At 39.2% G+C, this 25,812-nt stretch overlaps 1 protein-coding gene across 1 annotated transcript in view; it reads right to left on the minus strand.

The window, feature by feature from the left end:
• The window catches only part of GRXCR1 (glutaredoxin and cysteine rich domain containing 1), a 316,157-nt gene that overhangs the window by 140,769 nt on the left and 149,576 nt on the right, over nucleotides 1-25,812 (minus strand). The gene's annotated exons all lie outside the window — the stretch shown is intronic.

Raw genomic sequence — 25,812 nt, forward strand, 5'->3', positions numbered from 1 at the left:
AGATTCAATGAAATATGGGCATACGCTACAATTCCCATGTACATGTAACTTTTATTTAATGCTGTGCAACATCCAGAGGCACAGGCAAGAAAGAACTTCATTACCAGGAAGGATGCATTCTTATTAGAGGTCTGGAACACACTGGGATCCAGAGGATGGGCTATTAATTTATTTGCTATCAGCATGGGGTCACCTTTCTATCCAATAAAGTCAGCCTCAGAGAGGCATCCAACGTTTCTTCCTCGCCACTCCCATCTCCCCACTATCCTCCTCCTTTTCTGCCTGTCTGCTCTCTTCCCAGGACTCTGGTTCCATTTGGTTGGCACTGTGGGGTCAAAGCCACTGAATCTGGCTCCTCTCACCCCTCCATGGGGACATCCTCAGGTCTTTCAGATATTTCAGAAGGGAGCATCTCTGAAATCCCCAAGATGTTCTCTTGCCAGTATTGAGTACATCTCACAGCATACATGATAGGTACATCACAGGAAGTCTCCACCAGCAAGGTAAGGGTGGGAAGGAATTAACTGGGTAAAACACACAGAGAACACTGTCTGTTTGATTTAATCTCATAACACTCCTGACAATAGGGGATTACACAACACCCACTTTACAGATGGGTACATTGGTACTAAATGGTGAGTCATGCACTAACTCTAACATGGACATGTAGAATGAGGAGCTGGGGCAGTGCATTAGCTGTGACTTACATTGGGGGAAAATAACCTTTTATTTCACTTAAAATAGTAATGAGCAGAGGGGCGCCTGGGTGGCTCAGTCGGTTAAGAGTCCAGCTCTTGGTTTTGGCTCAGGTCATGATCTTGTGGTTCGTAGGTTCAAGCCCCACATTGGGCTCTGAACTAACAGCATGGAGCCTGCTTGGGATTCTCTCTCTCCCTTTCTCTCTGCCCCTCCCCCTCTTGTGCTGTCTCTGTCTCTCTCAAAATAAACTTAAAAAAATAGTAATGAGCAGAAGGTGTGTTAATAATAACCTCTCATATGTTTATCAATGTTTGCTTAATGATGAATTTATGAGGCCTTACTAATAGGGTATCTAATTTGATTTAAAATAAAACAGCTATTATTATTTCAATTTATATTCACCCAATTCTCATAGGGACTAAAAGAAGGCTACAAAAATGTATACAATATAGCAACATACAATAAATTTAAAATAATTCAGAAAAAGAATAAAGATAGGAGGTAAATATTAATATATCCAACCTCCAGACCGAAGGAAATGAGGCACGATGAGATAAAATTATTCCTAATTCATTGCTTATCCCACCAATCTGAGTCCTCCATAAATGAAACATCTGAGTCCTCCATAAATGAAACATCTGAGTTTCATCTACAGTCTAAGTCTGACATAAGTGAAACATGTGAATTGAAGCTGAATGCCACTAACCTTTCAGGAAGCCAGAAAACCAATCCCCATCTTTGTATTTTCACTTTGTCCCTCACAAACTCAACTGCTTAACTTCCCAACCCATTCATTTCTCAGCAAATACTTTTTAGTAGGTTTCTTGTACCAGGCATTGCCCTTGGCCCTGCCTATACAAATACAAACAGGGCTAATCTCCAGTGACACAGAAAGTGGTCTGTTCTACTTCTTCCTCTCCAGGTTGACATCCAGTTCAAACACCAACACAGAGTGATTTGAACATAAATACCTTAACCTCCAAAAGTTCCCAAGGTTTCTGCGATCATGTGTGCTTAAATGGCAGTAACTCAAAAAACTAATGTTCTTCACAGAAAATAATCCTCTTTGTTCTGAGTAAATACACAAGAAAAAGTGAGGCACGTCCTAGTATACAGTCTGCTTTGTGCTCCCTTATTAAGAAATATATTTGTCCTTCACAAATAAATGACTTGAACTGTGGTGTCCTGATTAGCACAGTGCATAGTGAATAATATCCTATCATCAAAAAAGAACATTTTCACCGATGGTTACTTCATCTCTTTCGGTTTTCCTCATCAGCCCTTATATAAAAGTCTAACAAAATCTCAGACAAATGCAGAATGTTACATTTTAGAAAAGAATCATGACCAGCCCTCTTATCTTTCTTTTTCTTACACTAGGATTTCTAGTATTCCTTTTATGTCAATCATGATGTATGCTATATGCATAAAAAATCTTCAGTATAAAAAGCTGAAGACTCTTTCAAAGGAGAATTCCTAACCAGAATTCAGATCTATTTCATTTTTGTACGCTAAAATAAATACTTCTTAATATCAACTCTCTTGCTCAACATGCCAATACTGAATTCTCCAAAACCAGTGTACAGAAAATCATTGATGCTCTCAGAGTATCAGACTAACATTCAATAAAAAACTGGAGTATTTGTATCAGAGATGGTGTAATGAAAGAATAATCAATATGTACATCAGACACCTGAAAATATCGAATCACTGTAGAATTTAACATAACTGTTGGCTTAATTTTATTCAACTTTGTAAAAAAAAAACATACAAGGAAGTTTAGCATATAAAGAAGTAAACATATGGCTAAATGGAGAATTTAAAAAAAAAATTTAATGTTATTTATTTTTGAGAGAGAGAGAGAGTGGGGGAGAGGCAGAGAGAGAGGGAGACACAGAACCTGAAGCAGGCTCCAGGCTCTGAGTTGTCAGCACAGAGCCCGATGCGGGGCTCGAACCCACGAACCATGAGATCATGACCTGAGCTGAAGTCTGACATTTAACTGACTGAGGCACCCAGGAGCCCCTGAATGGAGAAATTTTTAAAAAATATCTTCTATCAGGGGCGCCTGGGTGGCACAGTCGGTTAAGCGTCCGACTTCAGCCAGGTCACGATCTCGCGGTCCGTGAGTTCGAGCCCCGCGTCAGGCTCTGGGCTGATGGCTCAGAGCCTGGAGCCTGTTTCCGATTCTGTGTCTCCCTCTCTCTCTGCCCCTCCCCCGTTCATGCTCTGTCTCTCTCTGTCCCAAAAATAAATAAAAAACGTTGAAAAAAAAAATTAAAAAAAAAAATATCCTCTATCATAAGGTAATTTGGCCAATGAGTCTTCCTCTACATATGAGGCATGATATACCTGATAGCTGTTTTTTATTTCATTGACTAAATGCATGCACAGCAACTTAACTGTCAGAATGTATCCTGTACAGGATTGCTCCAGAAGCAGGTTTCCATTTCTCTTTAGTTTATCATTTTACCGACTGAATTATTTCTCTTAATACAGTCAAAGTTTCATTAGTTTCCTCTAACCAAAGAGTTACACTTAGGAATACTCCACCACTGGTAAGAAGTAGATCCCTACCCATGTCCAAATATCAGTGATTCAACTTATTAATTTGATAATTATGTTGCCTTAACTGTAGACTTGTTTATGTCCTATCTTAGAAGTATATCACAAAACAGGCTATCAGCTAAACAAATGACAACAGTCCAATAATTAAGGTCTAGCTTTGAATACAACATAGAATGTTATTTTAAATAATAAAAAAGTCACAGTAAAACAGTTTAAAAGTAAATTACAAAAGAAAATTTATATTTAAAAAAATACAGACAGAAAACTAATTAAATACATAAATGTTGGAGGATGTGGAAAATTGAAAGCCTCCTAAAATTACTGATGGGTGTATACACTCATGCAACCGTTCTGGATCCCAAGACCCAGGAAACCCACTCAGAATTATATAACCTAGAGATGTTACCTCAAGGTCCGTTAAGGGGACATGTATGAGGAGGTTTGTTTCAATATTGTATGGGGTCGTGGGAAACTGTAAACAATAGCCCTGTAAACGCTATGTAGAAATCGGGATCAATGAGCTAAGTTCACACGTAACTCCATGTACCTTTAATACATAGTACCGGTATTGACTGAAATAATTTAGAAATTGAATGGGTTCTACAGACACTAACATACAATTTAAGCAGAATAAAAACAAATGCATGCACAAAGCAGCACTACAAATTTGACAAGAGTGATACAAATCAAAGTGTATTCTGTACGTGTACATAAGACAGAAGAGGGAGATAAGAGTGAGAAGATGTGAAGCAGGAAATGAGGGGCTCTGCATGGCCCAGTGATGACAGAGGACCCTGAAGAGCACAATGTCATTAATTCACCTCACTGTAACCAAACATAGATATGTGATTATCTTAACAGTTGATGTGTTATGGCTAGTTTTTACTTTTTTGTGCGTTTCTGTATTTTCAGATGAGCGTGTTTTATCCTCATACTTACTAAATATAGTTATTCCTCAGATTTTCACGTTCTGTTTATACAGGTTAATTCACACACAATAAAATTCACCCTTTTAGTGCTACTGACTGATGAGTTTTAACAAATATATACAGGACTCCTTAGACTTTTAAGGGACTTCCTTGGACCAGAGCTTTGGTACCCAGACCGAGTGCTTTTCCCACTACATCAAAATAACTTCTAAAACATTACCCCCAAATTTTCATGCCTTTCTGTTTGTATTTCATAATACATCATACCATTTTTTTTACCTTTGAAAAATTAATTACTATAATAAACGCCTCCATGGAACTGCATGTGGGAAGACATCATTAGATGTGCCCTTTGTTATGTGAAACAATGGAATTGAGAGAAAGTAATTTTTCACAGTGAGAAATCAGAGACCAGATAGAAAATCAGGAGGCTGCAAGCCTGACATTTGCTTTGGTGAATTTTAATGACTAACCTTTTTTTCTGAATAGCAGCTGACCCATCTTAAAAGGATAGGAAGCCAAGATTTCATACATTGAAAAATATGCCATTTTAGAAGGAGTGGTAACTTCCAACTCACTCCTGGTTTCCTTCTTTCTACCTTCTTCCTTTCATGGATCATTTTGGGGCTTCAGGGGAGTTCTTGGAGATATAAGAAACAGAGACAAGCAAAAGACAACAGTAACATGGAAGGGTAAGAAAACTGAGCTGTTGGCATCCAACTGACCCAGCACGGTGAGTCTGGACACAGGAAGATGGATAGGATATGAGGTCAGCCACCCAGACGATGGATGATATTCCTACAGCTGTTAGGATATTGTCCCCAACTACACCAGCAACAGCTTGTGGTCTAGCTCAGAAATCAGATCTCCCTCACCCAAAATAAATTAATTAACACCCACCCCTCTGAATTAAATAGCCCTGTCTGCCTGCCCAGCTTCTGTCAGCATTCTTTCTTCCTTAATGCCTGTTCCTTGCTGAGCTTTCCAACTGCCCTCAGCGCTGCCAAGCAGGCAGTTCCTGTTCTTTAATTCAGTTTTATCATGTCGGGAGATTGCAATCAAGCCTTAATAACATTCTGCAGCCCGTAGAGACATTAGCCATCCCTAAAACCCAGCTAACTTTTTGTTACAGGCATCTGTTCAAAAGACAAAACAAACAAAACAAAACAACCACACTCAGCCAGCACAGTACACACCCTCCAAAGAAGTATCAATGAGGGGGTACAGAAAATGACCTAGCATCATCAACTTTATTCTTTGGTCAGGTTTCTTATTCCTATTAGAAATAGGCAATGATCATCAACTGAAATTCTGTAATCTAAAAGATGACCAAGGACAGCTGAGACCAAAATCTTGAGAAGCACCTTCTACTCTGCTGTCCAGGTGCCTCTCAACTCATCATGAAGTCATGATAGTGAGATTTTGCATCCGTTTCGTGCTTTAGCTTCCGATGGCTCTCACGTGCTGTGTCCTTCACACTGGGTCAAAGAAATAGGATCTGAAGAAGCCGATTTGCAAAATGATCATCCAAATAGCTTCTTAGTGAGAAAAAAAAAAAAACTTTAATTTTCAATCAGGTGATATGTTGGCAGCCAAATATGTAATCATTTGCAAACTCAGAAAACTATTACCCGAAGCACAGCTAGTATATAGCCTCCTGTGGTATGGGACAGCTTGGGAAGAGGGAAGATAGACCCAATTGAGGGGTAGACTGTGAAGATTACTAAGCACAGACACAACAGAAGAGGAAAATAAGCAAATATGAAAGTGGACTTCTCTAGCTTCTCAGTTTGGCTTGAAACCAATTATTGGAAACAAGTCCATTTGCCTACCGTACTATGTCCCCTCTTAGGGAGTGTGCATGGAACCTCTCCCTGGCCTCAGGAGACCTCCGACCTAACCCTAATCATTCGGCTTTGTCTCTGCAGAATTTCTAACTTCATGCAGTGATTCTCATCAGTGTCTGTGGGCACTGAAATTTAGGGTCATTCTCAGATAATTATTCATGCATGAAGAAACAGAGAAAGCCATTTGTAAAAGAGGGAAAGAGGAAATGCAGATATCCAGAGGAAAACAGAAGCAGAGTTTGGGGTTGGAGGGTGCTGGAAGGACAGAGAAACAGAGAAATGTTCCTTAGTTCCCAGTCTCATTCCCATTACTGGTTCTGGTCTGATTGCAGGAGAATACAGTTAGTTTCCCAGCCTATTTGGTTCAGACATCTCTCGAAGAACTTGGGGTGTGAGGAACCCCCACTGGGAACTGGTGCCAGCTTTTGGCAGGCTCCTGTTTCACATCCACATCAGAGCAATGGCCTTGTATATTCTCTTAACAGGATTCCCTCCAAACTGACTCTTTGCCCACCTCCCCTTTTCTTTCTGATTTCACATTGGCCTCTTAGTGTTTATGAGCTTGCGTATTAGGGTCTCTCCCTCAGGTCTTAATATTCCAGCAGTGGGTCAGTTCTCTGCAGGGTTAGGGGGATTCATAGGCTCTGTGAATGCATCTGCATCTGTGCGCTCTATCCTGAAGCTCTCCAAAGAAAGAAGCAATTCATCTATTTTATATGGGACACAGCTGTCAGGGAGGCAAAGTGCAAGGACTATAGATCCGGAAGCCAACTGGCTGGCATTAAAATACCAGTTCTGAGTCAAGGTGTGCAACGTTGGTAAGTTTATTTTTCTTAACATCTCTGAACTTTCTTTGCCTGTAAACTCTTGGGTCCAAACATATGAAAATGTCATTTCTGTAGGTCAGAAATGATAGAGTCTCAGAAACTTCCCAGGGATAAACCTAATAGCATTATACCTGTCTCACACGTGAGTGAAAATTTGAGTGTTTAATGCCTAATGGTTTTTAGTGTCTGGCAAAAGTACACCCCAATGAGTAACAGCTTTTCATCTTAATGTGCTGTTGCCTACTGTTATCCAGAACAATCCCTTTGTGCCCATGGGTACTTTATGATGATGAAGGGAAGGAGGAGGAGGAGGACCTAATATGCCATAACGCCCAAATTCTCCCAGCTGCTGGGCTCCCCAGCTGACTAACCCCAGAATATGGTTTCTTAACAGAACATGATCCCACCTAGCTGAGCAAGACCTGTGGAGAAGAGGTAGCCACAGGAAGGCAGTTGCATTGTGCTCAGCGAACGGAGCCACGACAGCCAACAGCCGCAGGGCGAGCAGCCCAAGCTCTTTGAGGGCACCTAGAAGCAGAGGCTCATGTGTGAGGCAAAGGTCACACCCAGAAGGAAGAGGCAGCAGTTTACCCTACAGGAGCTTCAGGCTTCGGTTGAGCCACATGTCTAGACAGAAAAGGCTTCTCAAAACAGAGCCACAAGGTGAGCTCAGCCTTTCACAAAGTGACCTCATCTTAGCACCATCTTTCTGTGACCACAGCGTGGAAAAGGTTGTCTCCTGACTGGCAATCCTTCTATGCCTACGCTGACAATGACAATCACCTACGTCAGTGGTCAGGCTCTGACAGGGCAGGTCAGCCAGTCCTCGTGTGGCGAGTCCGTAAGGTGCCGTTCCTAGGAAAGGCAATGCCACAGTGGAGTCCTCTTCTTGTTTTAGAAATTCTAAAATTATAAATCCCCAATGCCCAAAGTCTGTGCAGAAGGGTTCAAGTATTCCCTCCTCATGGACCACTTCCCCTAAATAAATACATCACCTGCTTCCCAATTTTTCCTGGTCTTTGTTTATGTCACACTATCATGATGTGGGGTGACCAGACTACTGTCCAGGTTGCTTGGGATAGTCCCAGTTGACATCTGTTATTACAGAATTACTAAACAGTGCTTGTTTCCATACTCGAAATACCTCCCTTAGAAAGTAAATGAGGGGGTGCCTGGGTGGCTCAATCAGTCGGGTGTCCGACTGGCTCAGGTAAATTATCTCATGGTCTGTGAGTGTGAGCCCCACACTGGGCTTTGTGCTGACAGCTCGGAGCCTGGAGCCTGCTTCAGATTCTGTGGCTCCCTCTCTCTCTGCCCCTCCACCGCTTGCACTGTTGCTCTCTCTTGCTCTCAAAAATAAATAAACATTAATTTAAAAAAAAAAAAAAAAAAGGAAGTAGGGGCACCTGGGTGGCTCAGTTGGTTAAGCGGCCAACTTTGGCTCAGGTCATGATCTCCCGGTCTGTGAGTTCCAGCCCCGCATCGGGCTCTGTGCTGACAGCTCAGAGCCTGGAGCCTGCTTCAGATTCTGTGTCTCCCTCTGTCTCTGACCCTCCCCTGTTCATGCCCTGTCTCTTTCTCTCAAAAATAAATAAACATTAAAAAAAAATTTTAATAAAAAAATAAATAAAGGAAGTAAATGATATAGTCACTCTGCCTTCCCTGCCAGCTTAGATAAAATTTGTGACTATTTCCCTTAACCTGCTCTAATCTTTTTCATATCACAATGATTTATCTCTTATAGTCTGTCTTCCCATTGTAAGCTGTTCTAGATCAAAGACTCAAAACTATTGTGATAAATGCTATATTCCAGCATCTGGAACAATCACTGGAAGGCACTTAGAAGGTATTCCAAAAATACTTGTTGAATGAATTTAAAAATTAAGGAATGAGACAAAAATTTCCCTTCTAAACAGTGATATTTACTTTCATTATCTGGTGAACTAAGAGTAAAGGTAATCAACTAAGCCCATATCCAGTCTTTTCTTAAAATATTTCAACATTCTAACACAGCCGTATGTTTTTGCAAATTTGTTGCCTTGCTGTATTTCCCCCAACCTTCTCGGGACCCACCACCCTCCACATTCCCAGTAGAATGTTTTGCCAATGGCATTCAGCAGGCATATTTTCAAATTGCTTGCCTTGGGTGAACCTCTACAGAGTGTATGTTTCAACAGCTCTACCCAAGTGTGCAGTGGGTCATATAACCCTGCCCTTTGGCTGGCCCAACAAGATTACTTGGAAATAGAGCATAGCAATTCTAAGAACTTCCAACAGTGAACAAGATAAAGAAAACAGCTTCCTTCACTCCCAGAGATTTCCAGCTCTTGGCTCGTCATGAGGCCTGGCATAATATCCACCCATGTATACCTCTAGTTAATTCACCTGTTTATTTAACCTGGTCTGAATGACTTCATGCTGCTTACCACCACCAACTCTGAGTCACTAGGGAAAATTCGCCAAAGGGGCTGCTCCTTCTTATTCCTGTAAAGCACCATCCAGGAATAAACTCTCTGGAGCTCACCTCTCTCTGGGACCCAAAATTCCAAATGGGAAGAACTTTAACTCTCTGGAGTTGATTATACAACTTTAAAGATTGCCTTTAGGGAAATGGAACCTTGGAATGAAAATATATTGATGGTTCAAAGCTACTTCCTGGACTATTTCCTTTATGTCCACATGCCCACCAGACATTGCCAACAAGGTGTGCTTCTGTTACCTAAGCACAAATATCTAATAGAACTTCATTATTCCTCATCTTCTTCTTTCTAATCATTTCCACTTCTTCCAAGAGAAGAATCTTTTTAGCAGATTTAGAATTTCTACTCTCCAACCCTGTCCTCTCCCTTTGTCGCTCTCTACCTGGTTACCACACCCACAAGTACTTCTGCGTGCCCTTCTAACCATATCTCAGGTGTGTCCTTTCTCCCCATCCTCAGAGTCTCTGCTTAAGCCTAAGTCCTCAGTGTGCAAAGAAAACCGCACTCAGAACTGGTCGATCTTACTTTATTCCAAACTTCCTACTAACTGGCTTTGAGTGCAGCCAGATAAAAACTCACAAATTTGAGTTTTTACATGTAAAAACATAAGCCAGATAATTTGAATGGATGAACCCGAGCACCTAACCTATCTAAAACAATTATCATTTCTTATCCAATAAATTCACTGTTTAATAAAATTACACGTGTACTTTACCCCATAAAAGTTTTTCCATATGGCTATTTTTTTTCTTTCCTTTCTACCTTTCCATTTACTTACTTTTCATTTACCTCCTTCCCTATGCCCATTCCTGTTTCTATTTTTGAAATATCTTGTTTCAGCTTTTCCACATTTGATTTTTATGCCCTGGCACCTGGAGAGCACATGAATAAGTTCCAATTTTAGAAGGTACAGCTGGGCTTTTATGGGAAATGGAAAAGGACAAAACCTCTTTTTAACAACCTGGAGAGTTCATCTGGCTTTTCTAACTGTTGTTTTATGTTTCATATTTTAGAGGACTAAATAACATTCTCATATCAACAAAGCACCAGTGGCCCTGAGTGCAATCCCTTGTTGTAAAAGCAAATAGAGATAAATAACCTGGCTTGTACATTTCAATATTTTATGAATGAACTCTAGCCTTAGGGAATTATTTCAGACTCTAAGTCATAACTCATTCCATGATTCACTGCATATGGTTAGTTAAAAGTCTGAGTCTCTTCAACTGTATCAGTGGACCCTAACCGTATCATATCCTAAATCTCCTTTTCTGCCAAATATTTTAATATCCCTTTTACTATCCTGAAATGAAATGCATAGGCACTTTAATCCATCCACACAGAGATAATACACTCATTCCATAGTTTCTTTTCTACAATTCTAAAGCCCGACAAGCTCTGAAATCTGAAAACTTTTATCAGAGTTTGGCTCCTAAACTCACACGGCCCCATCCCCGACCTGAATTGATGCGAATAATTTATTTTATTTATCCCATCTACTATGAATATGTGCTACAACAAAATCAGTGTAATTGGTTTTAGGTCCCATATCCCACAGAGACCATTACATTATATTAGGTGTATGTACTTCACTAGTTTTCTAAAATCTGAAAAAAAGACTGAAAATACTTCTGGCTAAGAAATTCATCAAAAGGTTTTCATAACTATGTAACCTACCTTCACACAAAAACTCAGTATACACTCTAATAACTCTAGCAGGAGGAAGAAATGAAAGGATACTAATTTATAAAAACCATACATATTTCATTATGGAAGTCCTTGGACATGATATAGTAGCAGATGTACTAAAGCGGTCTGATGCCTGCACCGGGACAGAGAAGCCCCCACCACTGGGTACAACAGGCACAATGCACGATGGCATAATTTTCTGAAATGATGAATAACTTCTGGTACATTTCCAAACAGCAAAATACAATACTCCTTTCAATTTACACCTCAATTGCATTTCCTGGAAAGTAAACTGTATATGAAAGCCTCATTAAAAAGCATCTGTGACGTTAAAAAAAAAAATTAAAAAAAAAAATAGAAAAAGGGGTGCCTGGGTGGCTTGGTTGGTTAAGCGTCCGACTTCGGCTCAGGTCATGATCTCACGGTCCATGAGTTCGAGCCCCGCGTCGGGCTCTGTGCTGACAGCTCAGAGCCTGGAGCCCGTTTCAGATTCTGTGTCTCCCTCTCTCTCTGCCCCTCCGCTGTTCATGCTCTGTCTCTCTCTGTCTCAAAAATAAATAAACGTTAAAAAAAAAATTAAAAAAAAAAGCATCTGTGTTCATACATCAGATACAGTTTGTTTCAAAGCTAAGAAAATACGAAATTTGTACAGGATAGATATGTATCTATTGTACAGGGCTCTCTCACACATGGCAAGACATCTAGCATCCCTGGATCCAACTTTGTTAAATGACATAGGAGACCCTGCCCCTAATATTAAAAACAAAAAAAACACATTCCCATAATTTCCAGAATGCCCCCACCCCAGAGGACAGTAATTCTCTTACTAAGAACCACTGGACTCATTTATCTTCAGTTTCTCTCAGACCAACAGCCTTAGGAGGATTTGGAAAATACATTCAACTGGAACTGAATCTTAACCAAAGCCATGCTGATACTCTGGAATCTCAGATACCTCCCTCTGCGGTAAGTCCCATCCAAACAGGAATCCTGATCTTATGGCTGTTAGCAGCATTGCATCTGCGGGAATGCATATCACCCCTGCTTCTTCCCCAAGACCTTTCCTTGTTCCTATTCTTCAACTGTTCATTCAACCCATTTGATTGAGCACATGTCACATTAAACAGCAGGGATTCAAAACTTGCTAAACTCCTGCCCTCCAAGAACTTCCAGTATAGTCGGAGAAGCAGTATAATAGAGAGAAATGGAGTGCTGAGGAGTATGGAAGGTAGATGTGATACTTAGACATAGAAGGTCATAGACAGTTTCTGAGAAAAAATCAGTGGCTATTCCTGGTATAATTTCCAAGAATGCTAAAGAAAAGCCTTTTGCAATAAAGGCAAATAGAAAGAGAAATATTGCTTGCACATTTAAAGATAATTTATTGCTGGGGCGCCTGGGTGGCTCAGTTGGTTAAGCGGCCAACTCTTGATTTCTGCTCAGGTCATGATCTCATGGTCATGGGATCAAGCCCCACATTGGGTTCCAGGATAGGCGTGGAGCCTGCTTGGGATTCTCTCTCTCTGTGCCCCTCGTCTGCTCATGTGTATGTGTGTGTGTAAGTGTGTATTTGTGCTCTCAAAATAAATAAACTTAAAGATAATTTACTACTTTTCCGAGTTTCATCCTCAATGGAAAGAAAACTGGATGAATAGTAGTTCATTCATTCAAAAACAATCTTTATAAAACACCTATAAATACAGGCTTATCAGGCACCTATAAAATATATAACTCTAAGTCATTATTTTCATTTTCTTTATTTTCATTTTCCAAAGCTGGGCTTTAGATTAAGAAAATCTACCCAAATATTTCCTTCACAAGAGTTCTTAATATTCCACAGATGCTATCTGATTTTTCCTCACTTTCTTTATAAAAAGGATATATATTTTGATAGCCACAGTTGAGGGCACAAGTGTCCAAAAGCACTGTTTGTCCAAAGACATATTTGTACCACTTCTACTGACTGTCTACTTAGTTTACAAATAAAGTGAGAGGATAAATAAAAAGAATCTTGGTGTGGTAACTTACCATCAATAAGTAATCTTAGCTCTTTAAATAGAAACGTTCCTGGAAAAAAACCTGTTTTTGCTATTTTGGAAGTAATATCATAACTGGAACATTCAACTGAGAAGTTACTTCTCAAACTTGGAAGATATAAAAACATATTCCATTTTCATGGCCTATTTAGATAAGTTTAGACCATTTGCTGCTTTGAATGCCAAAATAGTCTTGGTTTTTCACTTGTGAACTATATTTTTCTTAATGTCTCAGAAATTAAATTGTGTAATTTTAAATTGTGAAATCTAATTGGAACCAAGAACCTGGATACTTAAAACATGTAATTTGAAGTGAGAAACTCACTTTAGCTTATATTGATGTGTTTCTTGCTATATAGTCTCCATTTTGGATGCTTCATAAATAATAAAGAACAATGATAAAAAATAACTTTTATTAAGGATTTCTTATGTGCCAAAAATGCTCCATATGTTACCGCTTTTAGTCCTTAAAATAAATCTATAAAATACGTAATATTGTTCCAACTTTACATATGAGAAAACTGAGGCTCAGAGACCCTAAATACTTTACTCAAAATCATCAAGGCAGAGCTGATATTCAAGCACAAGGCTGGCTGAATCTTGCATTCCAGATTATAGACATCATGGTATCAGAACTGAAAGACCCAACTCATTGATGTTCTTTCCTCTCACACTGCTGGCTCTTGCTTCCAGGAAGCTGGTTCCTGGCTTCTTATTCTTAATGCTTCCTTATTCTATGACTTGTGCTCCCCACAGCTTCTGGGCAGTAGGTTTCATTCAAATAGCTATTCTGAAAATTTTTTTAGTTTTTATTTATTTATTTTGAGAGAGACAGAGACAGTGTGAGTAGGGGTGGGGCAGAAAGAGAGAGAGAATCCCAAGCAGGTCTGCACTCTCAGCACAGATCCCAACATGGGGCTCGAACTCATGAAACTGTGAGATCATGACCTGAGCTGAAACCGATAGTTGGACGCTTAACCAACCGAGCCTCCTGGGCACCCCTCAAACAGTTCTTTTGGAAGCATCTTGTGTAAAAAAATAAACAGAAGTCTCTGAGAGATGACAGTACAAACTCACTTGTTACTGGTAATTCCCTCATGAGCCAGATGCCAAAATGTTGTGAATTTTATGAAACCAGAAATTGACAGTTTCTGCCCAACAGTGCATAATGTTTTACTACTGATCTAGTTGGTTTCATATATCATCATATCCCAGTAACTATAATTTTTCTTCCATTTCTGGGACATGTGTACCTCTTGAAGGACCTGAAAACAGCAGTTGGCTAAACTCATAATGTATAGGTGCAACTGTAAGAATGGGGCCATGGGCAAATGCTTACAGAACGTCAGAACTAGAAAGAAATTTAAACTTATTAATGTTTATTTATTGTTGAGAGAGTGAGAAAGAAAGAATCCCAAGCAGGCCTCACACTGTCAGTGCAAAGCCCATTGCTTGAACTCACGAACTGTGAGATCACAACCTGAGCTGAAATCGAGTCACATGCTTAACCAACTGAGCCACCCAGGAGTCCCAGAACTAGAAAAAAATTTAGATATTAAAATATGTTTGATCAATTTTCAAAGGAGAGAACCAGAGTGGTCTCATGAATAGTTAGGAACATTACCCAAACTAGATCTGGCTTCCAATGGAGACATTGTTCTATTACCACTGTTCCATCCTACCAAGTCTGAATAATGCCCGAGATCATATCTACACTCTTGAGCTAAGTTTTAAGTTCACTTTGTCTATTGCTGTGCTCTGTATATTGTTGACCATACAGCCACCTGAGGCTATAAGTATTGTTATGGATCCTCTTTCCTAATAGTTCTTCCTGATAAATGCTGGTCACCTGTTTCTCCATTATTTTCCCTTCTATTCCACACCTGTTGGGCTCCACAGCATCTGGCTTTACAAATTTACCTTGGCATTATTTTCCTTCCCTCTCAAATTTCAATGCAAAGCTTTACATGTTATTTTATTTGGAACAACAGAATGAAAGTGAAGCCTGGTTGAGGCCAAGAAAAAGGTTAAGACCAAAGAAGAGTATCATCGTTCAGGCAGACTCAGACAAAGGACTGACTGAAAAGAGGAGAGAGGGGAGTGAAAAGAGAAGAAACCAGGAATGGACAGCACTCAAGGTGGAGAAAACTGACCAGAAAGGAACAATCAGTATCCAGAAGACTATGACGCTCACCTCCCGTTCAGATGCACAACTGTATTCAATGAGGGGTGGGGTAGGTGGGGCATGGCAGTGGAAAGTCCAGGTAGGGGTCATTTTCAATGCAAAGCTAAGGTGAGATGGGGGAGGGGACTGAGTTGGGGTTCTGAGTCCTCATTCTCTGGGAACAGACTCTATTCTGTGCCCAAGTAAATGGGAGACAGCTTACAGACATGGATAGTAAAAAGGGAGCTAGAAAAAGAGCTAGGCCAGAACTAGGCAGGTTATCAGAGACCCATTAGAGTATATTAGGGTTCAGGACTAAGCCCTAGGACCTGATGCAATGAACTTGAGACACAGAAATCCGACCGAAGGGAGAAGGTCAAGAATGAAGAAATTAAGGTAAGGCCGAATTTCAGTGCCTCATGGGGGCTTGCACTGGTTTTGTGGGTTTTGGCAGCAAAACTTGTTTTCCACCACCTGACCGACTAGAGTCTCCTACTTCAGTCTCTCCTGTGTCAGGAAATGAATGGGACCTCATGCCCAAAGCTGAACCGGAGAAGCCTGAGGCTGTTGCAGGCCATGGTTAGTATGCAGAACAAAATCAGAGACAAAGGAGTTGATGGTAAAGGGAAACATGAGAGCTGAATCAACATCACGATACTAACCGTGTTAGCACACTTGCTGCCCATGCAAAACAAGGCTTTGAAACGGAGGCAAAGTCTGTTCTGGGAAGTATCTCTTCTCCATGGAACCGGCACCAAAGTCTAGCTTCCTGGAATCTGAGCAGCTCAGGACCCAGGCACTCCAAGGCTATAAAATGTAAACCCCTATGGTACCCAACAGAGCCTGACACCCTGAGAGGCATATCCCCGTGCAGTCCGCTTTGGAATTACTGCCTCCTCTATCTACATACATCTAAGCCCCTCATCTTAAGTACCCCAACGCACATGACTGCTTCTGGGAACAGCAGGCATCTTCCCACATACGCTGCGGATCACAAGCAAAGCCAGCTTTTAAGTAGTGAGGACGACTGTGTGCCAGAATCGTCTCCACTACATTTCCTTATATTGCACACACAGGCTATAACTTTCCTAAGGAAAACACATTAAAGTAAAAATAAAGTTAAAGGTGTGTTTTTAAACCTTTCCACCTTCGAGGAAGCAGGCATGGAAGCAAAAGGCAGTTTGCTGTAGTGAAAAAAATAAAGGATGTCACTAAGGAATCATGTTTATTTTAGAAGAACTTTAAATAACAAATACCGAAATTCTGATGTCTTGTACTTATTCAAAGGTAGTGCAGTTTCCGTACTTTCATGAAAAGGTTACATTTATAGTTCCTGAGAGAACAGAAATATCTCACAATGTTGGTTTTAGAGAAACAGTTGATAATGAACATCAAAACACATGTAACTAAAAAAGACCAACATGTGATCTGGATTTTTTTTTTTTTTTAGTGTTTTATTTATTCTTGACAGAGAGAGAGAAGGAGACCGAGCACAGCGGGAGAGGGGCAGAGAGAGAGGGAAACACAGAATCCGAAGCAGGCTCCAGGCTCCGAGCTGTCAGCACAGAGCCCGACGCGGGGCTGGAACTCACGAACGGTGAGACCATGACCTAAGCCGAAGTCGGACGCTTAACCGACTGAGCCACCCAGGCGCCCCTGAATTTTTTTTTTTTTAATCTTCCCTGGCTGTTTTCCATACACCCTACCCGGGAGGATTATCAGTAAAATTCTAGTGGAGAACAGGAACAACCCTAGGTATTGCAAAGAGAGGATATTTAATAGAATCGGCTACTCAGGTGCTAGATGAGAGGGAAAACCAGGCGTGACGAGGTAACTCGGAAATGAGTCACTGACCATTCCATTTCTGTAGTTTTGCATAACAAAGTACCTCAAACTTTAGGAGCTCAATACAACAACAATCTTTTTTAAATCATTATCTTTCATAGTGCTGGGAGTTGAGTGGGCGCCATTAGATAGCTCTCACCTGCGTTCTCTCATGCAGTTAGATGGTGGAGAAGTTGGACATCACATGTGTGATATCACATGTGTGATAGTCAATGCTGGCTGTTGGCTGGGACCTTGGCAGGAGTTTGGGGCCAGAACACTCACACAGAACTTCTCCATGTGGCCTGGCCTTCCTCATAACATGACCATCTCAGACTTCTTACCTGATGGCTCAGGCTTCCAAGGCAAGTAGTCCAAAAGAGAAAGGATCCAAAAGATCCATCCCCTTTTCTGACCTACCCTCAAACACCACTGTCACTTCTGCCATATTCTGTGGGTTAGTTAAGTTTGGTCTAGACAGAAGGGGAGGGGACACTGGCCCCCTGGTGGTAAGAATGTCAGGGAATTTGTGGACACATTTAAAACCCATGAGACAGAGGAAGCAGCTATCAGCCCTATGTCTGGGACAACATTAAGAGACGATGTTACAAGAACCAAGAATTGTGGAGTAGGAACCACAAAGGCCAGTGCTGGAGGCATAGAGGAGGCCACACAGGAATCATAAGAGAAACAGAAGGGAAACCAGGTCTTGCCATTTCAAGCCCACAGAGACAGTGCTAATTATTCCATCATACATACTGCTCTTCTATATAGTCTGCATCCTCTATAAATAAGCCTGACTTGACAAAGTATGGACTGGTATGTCAGTAAACTGATGAGTAGATTAATTACTGATTTTTGTTATGAGAGTATTTTCCAGTGAACAACTCTATCAAAATAAGCTGGCTGCTTTTTAAAAACTAAGTCTTGGGGGCGCCTGGCTGGCTCCATCGGCTGAGCATCTGACTCTTAATTTCCGCTCAGGTCATGATTTCATGGTTCATGGGTTCAAGCCCCACATAGGGCTCTGTGCTGACAGCATGGAGCCTGCTTGGGATTTTCTCTCTCCCCTCTCTCTCTACCCATGCGCTCTCTCTCTCTCGCTCTCTCTCTCAACAAACATTTAAAATGAAACGAAGTGAAAAAAATGAAATAAAATAAATTAAAAACTAAGTCTTTAATATTTTGATGTACAAATATCAAGATCATAAGAAAAAACATGCTGCCAAATCAAAATAACCCAAGGGACATAATAGCAAATGCAATGTGTGGTCTTGACTTAGACAAACCAACTGTAAAGGACATTTTAGCCAATTATAGAAATTTGAATATAAGCTGGGTTTAAAGTGAGATAGAAATTTACTGAACAGGAAAGATGAAGATCACTGACTAAGAAAAGAAGCTTACAAAACAAGGTGTACAATACTAATATGTACTAAGGTATTAACCGTGGTGATCCCTGAGGGAGTGGGAATGTGATATTTGTTTTCTTTCTAATTATTCTTGTTTTCTTTCTGATTTTCTACATATGCATACATTAGTTCTATAACTTTAAAAAAGTTATTTGAATAAAAGCCCTTTTAAAATAATTATGACATATAGGTGAACTCACTATCATATAGAACCTGTCTCTCAGATTTGCAATTTCAGAAACACAATGTCAGGCTGAGAAACAAATTTATGTTCATGAACCCTGAATCCAGACAGAAGCCAGAGACAGAGATATGATTCCCTGTAGGAATCAACATACTTTCTTTTGGATTCGAAGAGATATTAGCGACTCAGAACAAAGTGCTAAAGAAAAGGAAATTGAAAAGTCCTCCTCTAAACTAATTTCCTCTTTCTTGCCTCAGCCCATGAAAATATCCAAGTCTCTCCATCCTAAATTAAAGTTCATGCTCCCCATAGTTCTTTCCTTGACAATTTTTCTGTTTCTTGTTACATTATATATTCCTACGAAGCAGGCCACCACCTATAGTGATGACTCCCAAATGTATATCTTCATTCCTGACTGTTCCCCTAAACATGGATAGGATTGTCTAATAAACGTTTCCATTTGAATTCTTATGGGAACCAAGAAGTCAATGTATCCAGCAGTAAATTTAATCATATTTTTTTTTGGTAAAACACATTAATTCTCTATTTCTCATCCTTATTAATTATATCAATGTCAATCCAGCAATCCACCTCAGGAATGTGATGGGCATCTCAAATTTCCCTCATAATCCCACCACCCATACATATACCTAGTCATTTGCAGATGCCCTGATAATTTATCCTTGCAGAAAATCTATCTATCAGTTTCCAACAACTGATAAGTTGAGTTTTCAAAGTTCCAGTATAAAAGACCAATGTTCAAAACTCAACTGTAATTTGTATATACTAGCAAATGGTGAAGACTGCGGTTAAAAATGTAATTTATGGGGCGCCTGGGTGGCTCGGTCGGTTAAGCGTCTGACTTCGGCTCAGGTCATGATCTCACAGTCCGTGAGTTCGAGCCCCGCGTCGGGCTCTGTGCTGACAGCTCAGAGCCTGGAGCCTGTTTCAGATTCTGTGTCTCCCTCTCTCTCTGCCCCTCCCCTGTTCACGCTCTGTCTCTCTCTGTCTCAAAAATAAATAAACGTTAAAAAAAAAAAAAAAAAATTAAAAAAAAAATGTAATTTATAATAGCACAAAAATATGAGCTACTTAGGGGTATATCTGTTAAAATATGTGCAAGTCATAACACTGAAAACTATAAAATACTGAAAAGAGAAATCAAAGAATATTTGACAGAATGGAGAAATATGTCATGTCTGTGGACCATCACAAGCCTCAGTCTAGTTAAGGGAACACTCTTCTACAATGAATATATAGATTCAACACAATTGCAATAAAAATCCCAGCAGCCTTGTAGAAGTTGACAAGAAATTCTAAAATTTATTTGGAAATGCAAAGGAACCAGAAGAGCCAAAATAACCTTAAAAAAAAGAGAGAGTTCTTCCCATCCTACTTTAAAATTTATCATTAAACTACAGCAATCAAGTCAATCGGTTGTCAGATAGGCAAATTGATCTATCTGGGCTAGAATAGAGTTCAGAAAAGCACCAATATATATATAATTAATTGCTTTTCCACAAAGTTTCAAATACAATTCAGGGAATAGCCTTTTAACAAATAAAAATTCATATACATATAAAATAAACTTCAATCCATATCTCGCACCATAGAAAAATATTAACTCAGAAATGGATCATAGATATACATGCAAAATCTAAAACTATGAAATTTCTAAAACAAAACATGAGGAAATCTGTGCCTTGTGTTAGGTCACAATTTCTTAGATAAGGTATCAAAAGCACAATCTATAAAATAAAAAATTAGTAAGCTGGACTTCATCAAAATAAAGAACTTCTACTTTCCAAAAGACACTGTTAAAAGAATAAAGAAGACAAAATCATGAGCTGAGAGAAAACACCTGAAGACTTCATATTTGAGAAAGGCCTTTTATTCAAATATATAAATAACTATCAGCACATAATAAGAAAAAACAAATAAACAATAAAACAGTAAATGCTTTGAACGTTTTCCAGAGAAGATTTGCTGATCACAGATAAGTATATGAAGGATGTCCAACATCATCCATCATTAGGGAAATTCAAATTAAAAACACACTATGATACTACTACACATTAGAATGTCTAAAATTTAAAAGATTGTCCATACCAAGTATTCAGGGAATATGGAAAAACTGGAACTCTCACACAGTGCTAATGGGAATGTAAACTAAACTAGCACAACTACCTTACAAAGTTGTATGACAGTTTCTTAAGTTAAACATACAGCTACTATATAACCCAGGGATTCCCAGTCCCAGATATTTCCCCAAAAGAAATAAAAGCATATGTTGATGAGATCCCAAAAGTTTATTTTTGCTTTTTGTCTCCCTTGCCTCCGGAGACATGTCTAGTAAGAAGTTGCTGCAGCCGAGGTCAAAGAGGTTGCTGCCTGTATTCTCCACGAGGATTTTGATGGTTTCCTATCTTACATTTAGGTCTTTCATCTATTTTGAATTTATTTTTGTGTATAGTGTAATACAGTGGTCCAGTTTCATTCTTCTGCATATCACTGTCCAATTTTCCCAACACCATTTGCTGAAGAGAGTGTCTTTTTTCCATTGGATATTCTTTCCTTCTTTGTCAAAAATTAGTTGGCCATACATTTGTAGGTCTATTTCTGGGTTCTCTATTCTGTTCCATTGATCTATGTGTCTATTTTTGTGCTAGTACCATACTGTCTTGATGATTACAGCTTTGTAATATTGCTTAAGTCCGAAACTGTGATGCCTCTAGCTTTGGTTTCCTTTTTCAACATTACTTTCGCTATTCGAGGTCTTTTCTGGTTCCATACAAATTTTAGAATTGTTTGTTCTAGCTCTGTGAAGAATTCTGCTGTTATTTTGAGAGGGATTGCATTGAATGTGTAGATTGCTTTGGGTAGTTTTGACATTTTAACACTATTTGTTCTTTCAATCCTTGAGCATGGAGTGTTTTCCCATTTTTGTGTGTCTTCTTCAATTTCTTTCATAAGCTTTCTATGGTTTTCCGTGTATAGATCTTTTACCCCTTTGGTTAGGTTGATTCCTAGATATCTTGTGTTTTTTGGTGCAATTATAAATGGGATTAATTCCTTGATTTCTCTTTCTGACACTTCATTATTTGTGTATAGAAATGCAACCGATTTCTGTACATTGATTTTATATCCTGTGACTTTGCTGAATTCATATATCAGTTCTAGCGGTTTTTTGGTGTAATCTTTTGGCTTTTCTACATAAAGTATCATGTCATCTGTGAAGAGTGAAAGTTTGACTTCTTCCTTGGCAATTTGTATGCATTTTATTTCTTTTTGTTTTCTGATTGCTGAGGCTAGGACTACCAGTACTATGTTGAAAAACAGTGGTAAGAGTGGACATCCCTGTCATGTTCCTGACCTCAAGGGGAAAGCTCTCAGTTTTTCCCCATTGAGGATGACATTAGCTGTGGGTCTTTCATATATGGACTTTATGATGTTCAAGTATATTCCTTCTATCACTACTTTCTTGAGGGTTTTTATCAGGAAAGGATGCTGTATATGTGGATCCTGAGAAACTTAACAGAAGACCATGGGAGAGGGGATGGGGGAGAAAATGTTACAGAGAGGGAGGGAGGCAAACCATAAGAGACTCTTAAATACTGAGAACAAACTGAGGGTTGATTGGGGGTGGGGGAGAGGAGAAAGTTGGTGATGGGCATTGAGGAGGGCACCTGTTGGGATGAGCACAGGGTGCTGTATATAAAATATAAAATAAAACACTGGGTGTTTTATGTAAAATACAATACAATACAATACAATACAATACAATACAATACAATACAATATAATACAATACAATACAATAACTATGTTAAATTCCTTTTCAAAAAAAAAAAGGAAAGGATGCTGTATTTTGTTAAATACTTTTTCTGCATCTATAGAAAGGATCAAAGGATGGTTCTTATCCTTTCTTTTATTTATGTGGTATATCATGTTGATTGATTTGCAAATATTAAAACAGCCCTGCATCCCAGAAATAAATCCCACTTGATCAGGGTGAATAATTCTTTTGATGTACTGTTGAATTCAATTTGCTAGTATCTTGTTGAAAATTTTTGCATCCAGTTTCATCAGGGATATGATGTAATTCTCCTTTGTACTAAGGTCTTTTGTCTGGTTTTGGAATCAAGGTAATGCTGGCTGCACAGATTGAGTCTGGAAGTTTTCCTGACATTTCTCTTTTGGAACATCAAGATAAAAAACTTCTGCACAGCAAAGGAAATAATCAACAAAAGTAAAGGCAACCAATGGAATGGGAGAAGATATTTGCAAATGACATATTGGATAAATGGTTAGTATCCAAAATCTATAAAGAACTTACCGAACTCAAACTTATCAAACCCCAAAAACAAATAATCCAGGGAAGAAATGGGCAGAGGGCAAAAGACATGAATAAACACTTTTCCAAAGAAGACATCCGTATGGCTAACAGACAGATGAAAAGATGCTCAACATCACTCATCATCAGGGAAATACAAATCAAAACCACATGAGATACCACCTCACACCTGTCAGAATGGCTGAAATTAACAACTCAGGAAACCACATGTTGGTGAAGATGTGCACTGCTTGTGGGAACACAAACTGGTGCAGCCACTGTGGAAAACAGTACAGAGGTTCCTCAAAAAATTAAAAATAGAACTACCCTACAACCCAACAATTGCACTGTTAGGTATTTATTCAAAGGATACAAAAATGCTGATTTGAAGGGGCACATGCACCCCAGTTTATAACAGCGCTATCAACAATGACCAAATCATGGAAAAGCTCAAATGGCCATCAACTGATGAATGGATAAAGAAGATGTGGTATATATATGTACAAGGGAATAATACTCGGCGATCAAAATGAATGACATTTTGCCACTTGCAACAACATGGATGGAACTAGAGTGTATTATGCTAAGGGAAATAAGTCAGTCAGAGAAAGACAAATATCATATAATTTCACACCTATGTGGAATTTAAGAATCAAACAGATGAACACAGGGGAAAGGAAGGGAAAGGAAAAATAAGATAAAAACAGAGAGGGAAGCAAACCATAAGAGACTCTTAAATACAGAGAATAAATGGAGGGTTGCTGGAGGGGAAGTGGGTAGGGGGCTAAATGGATTATGGGCATTAGGGAGGGCACTTGTTGGGATGAGCATTGAGTGTTATATGTAAGTGATGAATCACTGGGTTCTACTCCTGAAACCAATACTATACTGTATGTTAACTAACCTGAATTGAATTTGAAAAAATAAATTTTAAAAAAAGAAATAAAAACATATGTAGATAGAAATACTGATACATACATGTTTACAGCAGCTTTATTTGTAAAAGCCCTAAACTGGAAACAACCCAAATGTCCATCAACAAGTCCATAGATATAAAAATTGTGGTTCATCCATACAAAGGAATACTACTCAGCAATAGGTAATGAACTACTGATCCAAGCAATAACTTGGATGAATAACTTGAATAACTTGGAATAGAATAAATAACTATTTAATATTATTATAAACTGCACACATTATACAGTATGTCGGAGATGGCCACTGGGAGAATGGGACTGCCAGTTGACCCTCAAGCTGGACCCAGGCACTTAGAGGCTCCTCACCTCCTCTCCTATTCTTGGAATGTATGGTCTGCCCACCGTTCCCACAGTAGGAGCTGTTTCAAAGCACTCAGGCTTGAGAGAGAAGGTGCTGTTGAGACCATCTGGATAACATATGTGATTGAACCCAGTTAAGGCCACTAAACAAATTTCAAGGATTCTGGAGGGCACATGCAGAAAACTACTAGACTTGCAGCTGTCCAAGACAAGCCTTGTATGTACGTCCCCTTGCTTATTAAACCTGTTACCTACAAATCTGGAATGGCCTCCTTCTTCGGTCTTTCTTTGTCCTCCATGTACAGGGACCAGTTTCAGATTTCTTTGGGGGAACTCCTGAGATTTCAAACCAACACATCTAAATAAGTATGCCTGCAGGGTGATTAACTCTTAGGGTATTGAACTGAGCACCCCACCCACCTCAACTATACTAAACTCGTTTACATTCCAAAGCAGAGCATTCCAGTTCTCAGTGCTGGCCATTATTAATTAATTTTTTAATTGATAAAAACCTTTTGAGGCTTCTTAATATGTATTAGTGAGTTAGGACATCCAAATATGTGAACATAGCCTGTGGTTTGTGTTTCGATGGACAGGGAACTCTAGCCCTGGGTTTGAGCTCCATCCAGTTCAGCAACTTTCAAGTTTCCCTACTTTTTTCACATACAGGATTTTGGTCCTCATAAATATGCTGTATGTATAAGTATATAAGTCACTAATAAAGAGCTTGGCACATGGTTAGCATTCCATAAATGATAGCTACTACTAGCTAATTTCATACAAATACTTAAATAACTTTCAAAACATTGTTTTAGTCCCAGTTCAAATTAACGCCAAGAAGTTCTTGGTTCTTTCTTGGACTGATGGCAAAATAATTCTCATGTTGTCCTGCAGTATTTCCTTTCCGACTAGACTTAAGCCTTCATTGAATGCATTGAAATGGTAATTTTTGACAGCACATAAATTCTCCCTAAGGGAGAAAAACCTAATCATAATTTTCCTATGTGATATGGAAAGTTAAAATATTTTCTCATTTCTGAAATTGCCTATTTCTTACAAAGTATGCACACTGGTAGAAAAAACATTCTCAGAAAATAGAAATGTGGGGGCTCTAGAAGAAAAAAAAGTTTAAAGAAACTTTTCAGTCTAACTGCTAGAGCTTTACAAATTAATAAAAATGCATTCCCGTATTTTGAGGACCAAGCACTCCAGATTTGCTCCAAAATACAACAGGTGTTGTGTACAAGATGGTTATAAACTGTTCTCCTGGAGGAGAAATTAGTGATGTGGCCTCTTTATATTTCTTCTAGGGCAGACACCACCGGGCTGTATGTACCTGTTGATCTATTTACCAGCCTGCTTTTGATATACAGTTAAAGCAGACGCAATTTCATTTGAAAATCTAAATGTCAAAAGCCCAGGTAATTTTCATCCTAGACAGTCCTCGAAAGTTGGTTATCTTTTTTATTAGGATACCACAGGGGACATTTTAGGTCAGAAATGAAGCAATATGTCTACATATAGTTTTTGAAATGACATTAACCTT

This window comes from Neofelis nebulosa, chromosome 3 (assembly GCF_028018385.1).
Source record: "Neofelis nebulosa isolate mNeoNeb1 chromosome 3, mNeoNeb1.pri, whole genome shotgun sequence".
In the NCBI taxonomy this organism is placed as follows: Eukaryota; Metazoa; Chordata; class Mammalia; order Carnivora; family Felidae; genus Neofelis; species Neofelis nebulosa.